The sequence below is a fragment of the Muscardinus avellanarius genome, assembly GCF_963383645.1.
Source record: "Muscardinus avellanarius genome assembly, chromosome: 13".
Taxonomy (NCBI): domain Eukaryota; kingdom Metazoa; phylum Chordata; class Mammalia; order Rodentia; family Gliridae; genus Muscardinus; species Muscardinus avellanarius.
The window spans coordinates 61,192,591-61,202,820 of record NC_137799.1 but is presented as its reverse complement, the minus strand read 5'-3'; the positions used below and the strand labels follow the sequence as shown (position 1 = coordinate 61,202,820).

Here is a 10,230-nt window from a genome sequence, read left to right as displayed (position 1 = left end):
GTTCTAGAGTGTCAATATAATGACCCCATAACTGTCAGAAGCCACCTTTGGTCTAGTTATGGGTAATGTTTATTCTTCACCATATTTTCTTCAGGAAGACTTACTTAATTTTCTCTCGGGTACCTCCCACTTTTTCTCTGACCTACTTATGTCTATCTAGCTGCCTAATATAGCCATTTTCAAAATAGGCACAATTTCGGCCAGTTGGTTATATGTGAAAGGTCTCCTGGTTATTTTCCTAAAGCAGCCTGAAATAAGAGGATCCTCATTTTGATCTAGGCTTTTATTTTATTGATAATCAGTGTTACAGAAAATATGAACAATGTGCTTTATGAAGAGCCAAATATTGTGTGGCTTAATGTCTTGTCAACCAACTTCTTGCTCCCCAAAGTATCTGAGAAGTACACTGGATCCCATAGTGTCGGGAATCCAGCCCGACAGCTGGCGGGGCTTGGAGAGATGATGAGTACCGATGACTCGAACACAAGCCCACGAGCCGGGAGTCAAGTCAAGCGAGATCTCATTAATTTCTCTCCAAGCAGTCCTATATATAGCACCAAGCCATGAGGGGAATTTCCATGAGAAATAGCCTAGCCAATCCGGGATAAAGATCACTAGCACGTAGTTTACAGCCAATCTCAGGCCAGTACATGAGCCATTCATGTGTGTGGAAAGCTCCTTTAAAGGTAGAAAGGGAAAAACCGCTCAGTCTTCCCACCCATAATGAATGGGGAAACCACGCCTTCCTAGCTTCCTCCAGGCACCATCTTTGCCCCTTTTTTGCTAAATCACTTTACTTGAAGTTTTGCCTTAGGCCGTAGGCCACTCAAGCCGAATCTCCTTAGGTGCTGTATGGACACACCCTATCACCCATAGTACATTGGGTCCCAAAACCCAATGAGAAACCTTAATAAAGTTGAAAAGTTTATTTCCCAAGAGCTTCATATTTACTCTCTTTTGGGGACCCCTCCACACTGTGTGGGAGAAGCTGTTTTTGTGTTCTATTTTTTCTTAACTTAAAATCAACTTTCATATTTTCATACCCTTCATTAATCCTTGAATGTCTTTCAAAAAAAAATCCATTGTACAAGAAACCAATGAGGAGACATCCAATATCAACTGTATAATAAAGATACAAGGTGATCTTAGTGTTATCAACTGTGATGATTTGTACCTCTGAGCTACACTCCCAGCCCTATTTTTTTATTCTTTATTTTGAAAAATGGACTAAGTTGAGGTGGGCCACACTATGTTGCTGAGGCTGGCTACAAACCTGAGATATTCCTGTCTCAGCATCTGAAGTACTGGGATTACAAGTATATGCCACCACTCCTGGAAAATTTGATTATTTTTAGCAGAGTGAAAATTCTATGAAAACCTTAATATAAAAGACATAGTATTTTAGATATTTGTGGAAAAGAGAGAGTGGTAAAATAGTGTTTCTTCCTCCTCCCTGCTTCCCATGATTGGCTTAGTGATTAACTTTGATATGTTTGTTTAAGTACATCATGTGCTTTAGAGAGGTTCCCTCTTCCCCTCTCCCATCCCCTCAGTTAGGTTGCCTTATTTGCTCCTCTACAGCATGTCCTTCTTAATCTAAAGTAGATGAAAAATTGGTGAACTATATAAAACAGATCATGACAAGTGTTTATCAAATCATTATATCATGTAAAGATATTAAAAAAAGATATATGGAGATAAAAAAAGTGTCATAAATTTTTCAGGTTCATAGTGGTAAATAGACTATAATCAACTGATACTATAATTATATCAAAAGCAGAACTAAAATTCTTATTTATCTGCTATCTCAGTGCTTCCTCTTTAGAGACAATAACTCTTTCTTAATAAAAACATCATCCTGAATATCAGTAGTTAACAAAAATAAACCTTTTCAGAGGTATACTTTGATGATATTTTAAAAATCCTAAGATAAATAAAGTTATATGTATAAAGTAGTAAAAAAATAAACATAAAATTAAGAGTCAGGTTAATACTAGACTTTTAATCATCAGCCCTAAACACTAGAAGAAAAAGAATTTCAACTTAATAAATGAAAATAATTCCTTAGTATTTTATATTATTTAATTCTCTAACCAAATGATATTTTGCTTGGAATTATGTTGTCTTAAATAAATACTAATTTAATAAAAAAGAAAAAATAGTCTCACATTGAGTAATAATTTTTAGTCTCTGCAAAGCAGTTATTCAATAGTTATATTCTTGGAGAGTAAAATTTAGAAGGTGATAGAAAGTGGCTAAAATATTTATAGTACAACCAAGAATTTTAAAAAACAATGCAACAGTATTGAGTTGGAACAAGCATACCAGAAAGAAATGTTCAAAGATTTATGCATATATAAACATAAAAAACAGCATGCAGAAAGCAGGAATTATAATTTATTCAGATGTAGTTCTGAGGCTCAGAGGTATTTTCCACTATTTCTCTAAATGCCAGGCTCCACAGTGAGCAATAGAAAAATAATAATGATTCTCTTAATATGTGCTTATATAAAAATTTCATTAAAATTTATTTGAAATATACAGGGCCATGGAGAATTGCCACAAAGTAGTGCACATTTAGCCAGATATCCTTGTAAATTTAAAATGTATTTTCCACAAAGTTCTATTCTCAAAGTCTATTGCACCTTAGACATGTTTTTTTTATTCCTTTATATACTACATCTTCTTTCTGGTAGTTATGGAACTACTTCATAAGAATAAATAAAAACAAGAACCATGTACCTTAATATTCTGGTAATTACTTAATCTATAACTTTCAAATATTTGTAACTACAGTTGAACTCCCTTCTCAGATATGTGTAGTACCAAAAATAGGTATTTGTCATATTATTTCTAATTAAACTTTTATACCTACAAATGCTAAGAAATTTTTAGATGTATATTTTCATTTAACAAATTTAATAGTATTAACTGAGGTTAATTTTCCACTAATATCAGCAATAAAGGCTGCATGCATATATAAATGACCTCTCTTGAGAACATACATGTTTACTACAGAGCTGAAGATCCCCAAAGAAAACTTTAAAAGGAAAAATTTTATATACCTTTATAATTAATTTTAACATATTAAGTCACAATAAAATTTTAAAGAACATTTTAAATTTTATTTTAATTGATATAACAATCATACATATTTATGACATAAGATTTGATAATTTGATATGTTTATATAATATGTAATGATTAAATCAGGGTAATTGGCATTTTGATTTTTTTAAATATTTGTCTTTCCCTCTGTGTTTGGAGACTCCAAATTTCTCTCTTTTAGTTCTTTATAAAATACATTTAAAAACACATATAAGTTATATTTACCCTGATGCACTGTAGAATACTAAAACTTATCACTCAGATAAACTATATTTTGATACCGCTTATCTAATCTCCTTTATCCCCCTCCATCCTACACTTCTTAGTGTCTAGTAATTTCTGTTAGTGTTAAAAATCATTTCTTTACCTATAATAAATACCTAGGAAAATCAACTTATAAAGAGTAAAGGTTTAGTTTGGCTCACAGTTTTTGTGATTTCAGCTCATGATCAATTGGTCTTGTTGCTTTGGTGTCTGTAGTATTATTGTATAGCATATGGTGAAACTGCTGGCCTCATTGCTGGAGATTAAAGGAGAAGAGGAAGGTGTTGAAGTACCACTGCTACCTTTGAGGCTACACCCCCAATGGCCTAAATCCTCAGTCTAAACTACACCTCTTAAAATTCCTATCACTTTCAAGTAGCATCAAGCTAGGGACACAGCCTTCATCATAGCCATTTGAGGAACATTGCAAACGTGAGCTAATGTAACGTGCCACCTCCCTCCAAAAAGAATATATCCATCCATCTCACAATCCAAAATGCACTCATTCCATTCCCAGGCTCCCAAGATCTTAACAGTTCTAAAATTGCTTTAAAGTCTAAGCCAAAATCTTTTCCTGCTGCTCAAGAAAATGCAAAACTTAGTTATGAACCTCTATAAGAAAAAAAAAAAAAGAAATAAGCTACATAGTTCCAATATATAATGAAATAGAGTAAATATCCCTATTCCAAAAGGGAGGAATAGAAAGAATAGATTGGGCCAAAGCAATGCTGGAACCTAGCGAGGCAAGCATAAAATCCTACAGTTCCATGTACAGTACCCAAGGGCATGTTGGCCCACCATGTGAGCTCCCAAACTTGGGTGTTCCTGCCTTGATAGATCTACTGGTTACAACCTTTAGAGACACTCTCTTGGGCTGGCTCTGCTTGATTCCTAAAGCTTTTTTTGAAAGGTATTCATATTCCTGGCATTTTGAACTCTACTGTGGCTTCAGCTTAACCCATGAAGCTCCCCACATAGCCCTGTAAGGGCTGTTTTTCGGGACTCTGATGCTGCCACATACTATCTGGCCTCCTAGACATTCCTTTGAAATCTCAGTGGAAACTTCTGGGACTCTAAGACTCCTTCTTTATGTATGCCTGTGAAACCAGAACATGTAGCTGATCCCAATGTCTGCTGCTAGCATAAGCAGAACTTGGGCTTGCTTGATATAATAAATATTTGTAAAATAAAACATCAATTAATTGTTGGAATCCACTAGAGGCAACAGGGAACTAGAAATGCACTGAGGAATTACACAGTTGTGATTTTAAATAATTAAGAATCAAAGAATAGTAGTGTTGGCATTTTTAGTTGTGTATGCCTTACAATCATCTAATAGTTCCAAAAGATAAAGCTAGTATCTGTAAACAAAAAGCATTGACAACTTAATAAGGATGAGGAAAAAAATGGAGTGGGGATCTGGCAAGTAGAGGAAACTTTTAAGCCATCTGTGCTTTTTCTTAAGATCATGAAATGCTGATTTTGGGGGAGGGTAAAGGTAAAAATAATGTAGTGGTACTTTCAAGAACTTCAAGCCTGCTTCAAATAATCTAAACTCCCATTAACAGATTAAGGGTTAGCTGGGGAGACTTCAGCAATCTCTTTGAATTGGGAAGAAAATGATGGGAGTTAAGAGATGACCAGGTTAATATCTGAGACCTCATATGAAATGCATAGTAGAGTAATGAAAAGTAAAAAATGATAAACCTTGAGTAAATTATTAAGTACAATCCATAATTATTGCTATCCTGAATTGGAAAGATGTGATCAGACTACATGCAAACCATCATTGTAGGAAGACAATATCAACCAGTTTATAGAAGAGCAACTTGCAACATAATTTGCTCTTGCATAAAATGCATTTTTCAAGGGTAGCCACAAAGCTGGCTGTGGTGGTGCATGCCTGTAATTCCAGTACTACAGAGGCGGAGACAGGAAGTTTGCAAGTTTGAGGCCAGTCTCAGCAATTTAGGGAGACTCATATCAATCTACAGAGACCCTGTTTGCAAATAAAAAAATAAAATAGGACTGATGATATAGCTTGGAGGTAGAATATACCTGATCAAATCCCCAGTCCAAAAAATAAAACAAAATAAAAAAGAGTAAATCACATGTAGCTATTAAATACTTGAAATAGAGCTGTTAAGTGTTTAAATGATAACTACCACTATTTAAGAACTTGATTTTTAATTTTACTTATTTTAAAATTTCAAATAGACATGCACAGTTAACAGATACCATACTGGATAGTGCCTTTTTCCTGTCAAAATAGTCTTCAACGTTCAGTCAGAGGTTTTCAGGTATAATAGCAGGAAAAAGAAGAAGTAAGAAGGTGAATGACAGATAATCAAAACAAGAGTGTGGCATGATGAAGATTCTGGATTTTTCAGGTACATGTACACTTGATTTCTTCTAAAAGTTAGAAACAGGTAAGAGCACTGGAGAAGTAGGATGGGAAAGGAGTTTTTGCTTCCATCTCAAGCAAGAGCTTCGAATCAGGTATCTTTAACTGAAACCCTGATGCCAAGCAAGCTAAGAAAGTATTTTCCAATCTTTCATGCCTTTGCTACATAGGGAATTCTAGAATGTTAAAACAAAGCTGTGTATTCAGTACAGTATTTAGATTTATCTTCTTATTATGTTGTCTGTTTTTTCATTGTTTTCCTAAATTAATTTCTTTTAACACTTTTGTTGTTGTTGTTGTAGTATTGGGGATTGAACCCAGGGTGCTACATGTACATTCACTTTTATGATTTATTTTAAAACTGTCTCCCTAAGTTACCAAGTGCTGGTTTTGAACCTGTGATCCTCCTGTCTCAGCCTTTTAAGTAGTTTTAAGTCTTTTGAATTCAATAGGCATATTTGCCATATTTAGTTCAAATAACTCAATTTAACACCACATAAAATTTTTAAGTTAGAACTTTATAAAGATAACAATAAGATTCACTGAGAATAACTAAATCTGTACTCTTTTAAAATAATTATAAATATTTAACTTTACATGGTGTTGGCCTTTAGATAATGAAAAGTACTGTTTCTACACTGAAACATTTCTCTCTTAATCTAGTGATCAGTAAACATTTATTTATCTTCTTTACTATGGTTTATCAGCTTAAGGACATTTGATGAGGTAGGGATGCTCTGCTTCTCTTCTGCTACTCCAAATCTAAACTTCTGAGAATATATTTTTGTTTCCATGAAGCTAGGGTGCTAAATGAAAATGAAAATATCCCATGCCCTCATGCACCAAATTGTGTCTTTGTGTGTGTGTGTGTGTGTGTGTGTGTGTGTGTGGTACTGGGGTTCCTGAAAGCCCTTTTACCTCTGGGCTACACTCCCAGACACTTAATTTTTATATTTTTATTTGGAAACAGGGTCTCATAAGCCAGTGAGGCTGACTACGAACCTGCATGATCCTCCTGTCTCTGCCTCCCAACCGCGAGGATTACAAGCGTGCATCACCACACCCAGCAAAATTGTGTCTTTGCTAAAAAGTACATGGGTTGCCCTGAAATTTTTTTTGAGCAAGTTTTATTTGTGATGGCAAAAATCATATTCAATTGTAAAACATAACAATTAAGAGTTCAGTAAAAAAAATGTATGCACATTTATCTTCCTTTCTTTCATTTTAGTCTGCATTAAAATAATTGTTTTTTGTTATTCATTGTGTGTTTTTGAATCTTACTCTGAGCTTTATTTTTTTAATAAAACTGCATTACCTTACCTTTTAATTTTGCATACTTTTAATTTCAAAATAAAACAAACAAAACATCCAACCCTGCGGTCAAGCCAAGTATAGGACAGAGCTACAGAGCTTTGTTTCTTGTTTAAGACACAAGGACAAGAAAGAAAGAAAACCACTAGACATGAGCAGAGGGAGCCAGGTGGGAAAGGGCCATTCCAGGCTTCTGGGGAGCCATGGCGACACTCTACAGAGGGTGCTGTTTCCTAATCTACTTCTTCCATGCAAGATGCATCCTCATTCCCCTCAAGGGGGTAATCTCATCAGGAACAGCAGCACTAGGCTCCTTGGCTGTCACTTGATCTTTATCAATGCCTAGACCTAGCTTGATCATGGAGTGGATGCGATTGGAGTGGGTCTGGGGATCTTCAAGGGAGAAGCCAGATGACAGAAGTATGGTTTCAAACAGCAGCACAACCAGGTCCTTGACAGCCTTGTCATTCTTGTCGGCCTTGGCCTTTTGTTGCAGAGTCTCCATGATAGGGTGGTGGGGGTTGATATCCAGGTGCTTTTTTGGCCATCATGTAACCCATTGTTGAGTTGTCTCTAATGCCCTGGGCCTTCATGATCTGCTCCATGTTGGTCATTCATCCATAGGTGCTGGTCATGATGCAGCAGGATGAGGACACAAGCCTATTGGAGATTGTCACCTTCTCAACCTTCTTATCCAAAATTTCTTTCAAAAGTTTGCAAAAGTTCTCAAACTTTGCATTGCTCTCTTCCATTTACTTCTTTTCCTCCTCATCCTCAGCAGCTCCAGGCCCTCCTTGGTCACTGATACCAGGCTCTTCTCATGAAACTCCTTGAGCTGCTCCACTCAGTACTTGTCAATAGATTTGATCATGTACACAACGTCAAAGCCTTGTTTCCACACATGCTCCACAAAAACTGAGTTATCCACCTGTTCTTTGCTTTCACCAGTGATGTAGCAGATGGACTTCTGAGTGTCCTTTATGCATGAGACATACTTTAACAAAGAGGTCATCTCATCTCCACACTGTGAGGTGTGATAGCACAGCAGCTCAGAAAGATGGCAATGGTTAATAGAGTCCTCATAAATTCCAAGCTTTAAATTTTTCATGAACACCTCATAAAATTTCTTATAGTTCTCTTTGTCTTCACAGTCATAGGTGAGGCTCTTGTAGAACTCTCCGTACTCCTCTGAGTGATTTCATATGGGTTTCTCATCCAAATGAGCTTGCTCTTGTTCAATTCTTCCTGATCAATTTACTTCTAGATCTTGGTTTTCTTTTTCTTATCCTTCCCAGTGTCATCCTCCTCATCTGAGCCCAACTCTTCAATCTTGAGCTTCTCATAATCCTTGTCTTCCTCCTCTTTCTCACCTTTTTCTTACTCTGCCTCATCATCAATGATTTCCTTCTCCTGCTCCTTCTCCAAGTAGAGGATGATGGGATAGCCAATGAACTGTGAGTGCTTCTTCACCACTTCTGTGACCCATCACTCCTCTAAGTACTTGGTCTGATCTTCTTTGAGGGGGAGAATCACTTTGGTACCCCGGCCATCACCATGAATGAGCCTCCAGCAGAAGACTCCCAGGCTTACTGCTCATCATCATTGTGTTTTGTGATCACAAGCACTTGCTTGGCAACCAGGTAGGCAGAATAAAATCCAACACCAAATTGCCCCATCATGGAAATATCAGTACCCACTTGAAGAGCCTCCATAAATGCTTTAGTACCAGATTTGGCAGTGGTTCTCAAATTACTTCTGAGGTCAGCCTTGGTCATATCAATGCCTGTGTCCACCAAAGTCAAATATGTTCTTGAGGGTTGGGAATGATGTCAAATTTCAGCTCTTTACCACCATCTAATTTGGAAGGATCTGTCAGGCTCTCACAGTGAATCTTGTCCAAGGCATCAGAAGCATTAGAGATCAACTCTCGAAGGAAAATCTCTTTGTTGGAATAGAAAGTATTAACAATGAGAGACATAATCTGGGCAATTTCTGCCTGGAAGGTGAACATTTCCACTTCCTCCTCTCCATTGTGCACTTCCTCCTGCATCTTGAAGGGATAAGCTACAAGAGCAAAGGAGCATGGGGCTCAGACCAAGTCCAACTTGCTGGCAGTGCCTAGGCTGCATGGGGGTGACTAAAGAGAGCTCTTACTCTGAGTCCTTACTCTGAGCTTTAGAAACAATATTTTAGTAAAAAGCATATACTTTTAGCTGGGCATGGTGGTGCATGCTTGTAATCTCAGCACTTGAGAGGCTGAGACAGTAGGACTGCACAGGTTCAAAGCCAGCCTCAGCTACTTAGTGAGGCTCTCAGCAACTGAGACCCTGTTTCCAAATAAAATATAAAATAGGTCTGGGAGTGTATCCTGGAGGTAGAAAGCTCTTGGGTTCCATCTCCAGTACCACACACACAAAAAAAGCATATACTTTTAAAAGTTATTTTTTTAACTTAATCTATTCCTCTCTGACCCTGTAAAAAAAGAAGCAATACATTAAGAAGTTTCTAAAGCTGAGTGTGGTGGCACACACTTGCAATACCAGCATTTGGGAGGCTGAGACCAGAGGATCACAGTTCGCGGACAACCTCAGCTACTTAGTGAGGTCCTCTGCAATTCAGTGAAACCCAGTTTCAAAATAAAGAATAAAAAATAAAGAATAAAAAATAAAAAATAAAAAATAAAGAATAAAAAATGTGGGTGCAACCACATTTGTAAAACAAACCCTTCTGGACATCAGATCTCAAATAGACCCCAATACAATAATTCTGGGAGACTTTAATACTCTTCTCAAAGCACTGGATCAATCTTCAAGGCAAAAGATTAGTAAAGACTCTTTAGAACTAAAGAAAACTATAAAACAAATGGACCTAATAGAAATTTACAGAATACTTCACCCAGGAACTACTGAGTACACATTCTTCTCAGCAGCCCATGGAGCCTTCTCCAAAATAGAAAATATCCTGGGGCACAAAGAAAGCACCAGCAAATTCAAAAGATGTAATATAATTCCTTGCATCTTTTCAGACCATAATGGAATAAAATTAGAAATCAAAAACAGGAAACTATTCAAATACATGGAGATTGAATGATATACCATTGAATGATGAATAGGTAAGAGTGGAAATTAGGGAATAAATAAATT

The 10,230-nt window shown here is 36.5% G+C and overlaps 1 pseudogene across 1 annotated transcript; it reads right to left on the bottom strand.

The window, feature by feature from the left end:
• Window positions 1–7,320: 7,320 nt before the first annotated feature.
• On the bottom strand, window positions 7,321–9,137 carry LOC308271848 (heat shock protein HSP 90-beta-like; annotated as a pseudogene). The gene has a single exon. The product of its transcript is annotated as a heat shock protein HSP 90-beta-like (transcript).
• Window positions 9,138–10,230: the final 1,093 nt, after the last annotated feature.